Raw genomic sequence first — 4298 nt, 5'->3', positions numbered from 1 at the left:
CCTAACCTGTTCTTCCTCCCACCTATCCCCTCCTCCCACCTCAAGCCACACCCCCATCTCCTACCTCCTAACCTCATCCCGCCCCCTTGACCTGTCCGTCCTCCCTGGACTGACCTATCCCCTCCCTAACTCCCCACCTACACTCACCTTTACTGGCCCCATCCCCGCCTCTTCGACCTGTTTGTTTCCTCTCCACCTATCCTCTCCTCTATCCATCTTCTATCTGCCTCCCACTCTCTCCCTATTTATTTCAGAACCCCCTTCCCCTCCCCCTTTTCTGATGAAGGGTCTAGGCCCGAAATGTCAGCCTTTCTGCTCCTATGATGTTGCTTGACCTGCTGTGTTCATCCAGCCCTGCACCTTGTTATCTCCTATGTCTCGAAGTTTTGAGATTAGTCTGGAAGGGATTATGATGCTGAAGGCGGAGCTGTAGTCAATGAGTAGGAGTCACATGGGTGTCTTTCTTATCCAGATGTTTCAGGGATGAGTGTAGGGCTGGGGAATGGTGTCTGCTGTGGACTTGTTTTGCTGGTAGGGATCAAGGTAGGCTGCGAAACTGAAGTTGATATGGGCATTTACAAGCCTCCCAAAGCATTTCATGATTATGGAGGTCAGAGCCACTGGGGGTAGTCATTCAGGCACGTTACATGTGTTTTCTTAGGTACTGGGATGATGGTGGTCTTCTTGAAGCTGTTGGGGACTTTGGCTTGTAACAAGGAGAAGTTGAAGATGTCAGCAAATACCTCTGCCAGCTGGTCAGCACAGGATCTAAGTGCATGGCTGGGGACTCTGTCCAGGCCCATCGCTTTCCTTGAGTTGACTCTCAGGAAGACCAATCTGATGTCTGCAGCGGTGACGGAGGGAACAGGCTCATCCAGGCTGTCAAGGCAGGTAACATTATTCTGCTTGAAAGCATTGAGCACAGAAAGAGGGATGTGTTTTTGTCTGCTATCTTGTTCTGCTTCATTTTGTATCCTGTTATGTTGTGTAGGCCTTGCCACAGGCAGTGGGTGTCCGTGTAGTTGGTTTGGGCCTCAGTAGGCAGTGGATTTCCCAGTTCATCCAACATTTCTGGTTTGGAAACACGTGGATTGACTTTTTGGCATGCAATCATCCATGCACTTGTTGAGGAAGCCCCTGATCGTGATGACGTACTCGTCTAAGTTGTCCGCTGAGTTCTTGAATATGGTCCAGTCCACTGATTCCAAGCAATTCCACAGAAGCACCTTCCCCTTCTTGACCACCTTATCCACCTGTGTTGCCACTTTCAGAGATCTGTGGTCCTTTACACTCAGATCCCTGTGTATGTCAGTGCTGCTAAGGGTCTGCCATCTTATGTATAATTCACACCTGAATTTGATCTTCCGAAATGCATCACCTCACATTTGTCTAGAATAAGCTCCATCTGCCATTTCTCTAGACTTCTGGATAGAGAATTTAGTTTTTCCTTTTAAAACCAGAACAGTACAGCACAGGAACAGGCCCTCCATCCCACCATGATGCCATTCTAAATTAATTCCATCTGCCTGCACATGGTCCCCAGCCCTCTGTTCCCTGCCTATTCATGAGTCTGTCTATATGCCTCTTAAATGTTGCTATCTTTCTGCTTCTACCACCTCCCCTGAAGGCCATGCAGATGATCCCTAAAAAGTTTGTGCTTTTCCAAATGCAAGTAAATCCAGTCCCTAAGAACTTGCTCTAATAATTTCCCTATCAGAGATATACTGCTTACTGGACCATCACTTCTTAGATTACCCCTGTTGCCCTTTTTAAACAAAGGAACAATATGGACAGGTATTAAAATACCCAACACCACCTCCTTAATAACAATGTGCTCCAGAATATCAGTATACCCTTCCCTAATCTTGCCATGTCCATGTTCTTCTCCTTGATGAATAATGATGCAAAGTACTCATTAAGAACTTCACCATCCTTCTCTGGCTGCATGCATAAATTCCCGCTGACCTACCCCTTCTCTAGCTGCCCTCTTGTTCCTAATATGCATAACCTGCCTTGGGATTCTCCTGAATCCTACTTGCCAAGGACAAGTAGGCCTCTTTCAGCCCTTCTGATTCCTTGTTCAAGTTTGTTCTTGTTTCCTTTATATTCCTCAAGTGCCTTGTCTGATTTCAGTTTCCTAACCTTACATATCCTTCCTTCTTTTTGACTAAAACCCCTTTCATCCAGGGTACCTGAATCATGCCATCCTCATCTTTCATCTTCAGAGGAACATGTTGGTCCTGAACTGTGACCAACTGGCATTTTAAAGATTCCCACATGTCAGATCTAGATATATCCCCTCAAACAGCCACCTCCAATCTAATTTCTCCAGTTCCTGCCTAATAATCAGCCTTCCTCCAATTTAGGACTTGCACTTGAGGATCTGTCTTATTTTTATTGTAACCATCTTAAAACTTACAGAATTATGATCACTTGTCAAAATGCTCTGTCACTGAAACTTCGATCATCTGGCCAGGCTCATTCCCTAGTACAAGGTCCACTTCTGTGTTCTGCCTCTTCCCTAATTGGAGTATCTACATATTGTTTCAAGAAACCTTCCTGAATGCACCTAACAAATTCTGCCCCATCTAAGCACCTGGAAGGAACAAAGTCTCAGTCAATGTTGGGGAAGTTAAAATCACCCACTACATCAACCCTGTCGTTTTTGCATCATTCCATGATCTGTTTACATATATGTTCCTAGTACCTAAGAAAGCACATGCAGCATGGGCATTAGTGAACCAGATGGGTATTTCTGACAATTGACAATGGATTCATGGTCATCATTAGATTGTTAATTCCAGATATTTTTTGAATTCAAATTCCACCATCTGCCACGGCAGGATTCATACCCAGGTCCCCAGAACATTACCTGGGTCTCTGAATTAACAGCCTAGTGATAATACCACTAGGCCATCGCCTCCAACATTGCCTCCATTTGCCTACCAACATAACAGGTCCACAGCGGATGCCAGTTCTCGAGCCCTGCACTCATTCCGGACACATCCAGACAGCAAGGACACCTATGTCAGATGGTAAAACTGCTCATCAACTACAGTATTGCCTTCAACACCATTATCCCCTCCAGACAGATCATAAACTCAGAGACCTAGGTCTTGGCTGCACCCTCTGCGATTGGATCCTCAGCTCCCTGACCCAAAGACCACCATCAGTGAAGACAGACAACTGAACCTCTTCAATGGAGCAAAGCTTAGGAGGGTCCTAAGAGTGACAATAACCGCAACCTGTCCTGGACCGGCCATGCAGATGTGACCATCAAAGCACAACAACACCTCTTCTTCCTCAGGCGGCTCAGGAAATTTGGCATGACCATACGGACCCTCACTGACTTTTACATATGCACCATAGAAAGCATACTGTCCGGGTGCATAATGGCCTAGTATGGCAAATGCTTTGCTCAGGATGGTAAGAAACTACAGTAGGTTGTGCACAGCCCAGACCAACATGGAAGCCAACCTCCCACCCACGGATTCCATTTACACGTCTCGTTGCCATGGAAAGGCTGCCAAATTCATCAAAGACCCACCCCACCCTGGTAATGCTCTCCTACAACCTCTTCTATCAGGCAGAAGATATAGAAACGTGCAGGTTCAGATACAGAAACATGCACCTGCAGGTTCAAGAACAGCTTCTTTCCTGCTATTATTAGACTGATGAATGGATTCTGTAATGTCACATAATGCTGATCTTGTTAATGTGATCTTGCCTAGTACACGGTGTAACCTGTATGCCTTACTCTGTCCAATGTTTTTTACACCCTATGATCTATATGCCCTTGCTTACTATGATCTGCCTGGGGGAGGCAATGGCCTAATGGTATTATCACCGGATCATTAATACAGAGATCTAGATAATTTTATGGGGACCTGGATTTGAGTTCGATCATGGCGAATGGTGGCATTTGAATTTAATAAAAAGTATCTGGAATTTAGAGGCTAATGATGACCATGATCCATTGTCAGAAAAACCCATCTGGTTCTCTAATGCCCTTTAGGGAAGAAAACTGCCATCCTTCCCTGGTCTGGTCTATATGTGATTCCAGACTCCCAGCAATGTGGTTGACTCTTAACTGCTCTCTGGGCAATAAATGCTGGCCTAGCCAGTGATTTCCTCATCCCATGAATGAATAAGCTTTTCACTGTACTTAGGTAGTACACGTGACAGTAAATCAAATCTATCAATCAGTGAAGAGTCGTCTGACAGATGGTAACAAGCAGGATTGGATTTCTCGGGTTTTCATTAGAGGTAATACTTGGGTAATTTTCCACATTGTTGGA

This window comes from Rhincodon typus, chromosome 30 (assembly GCF_021869965.1).
Source record: "Rhincodon typus isolate 14 chromosome 30, sRhiTyp1.1, whole genome shotgun sequence".
Taxonomy (NCBI): domain Eukaryota; kingdom Metazoa; phylum Chordata; class Chondrichthyes; order Orectolobiformes; family Rhincodontidae; genus Rhincodon; species Rhincodon typus.
This window is presented reverse-complemented; position numbering follows the sequence as displayed.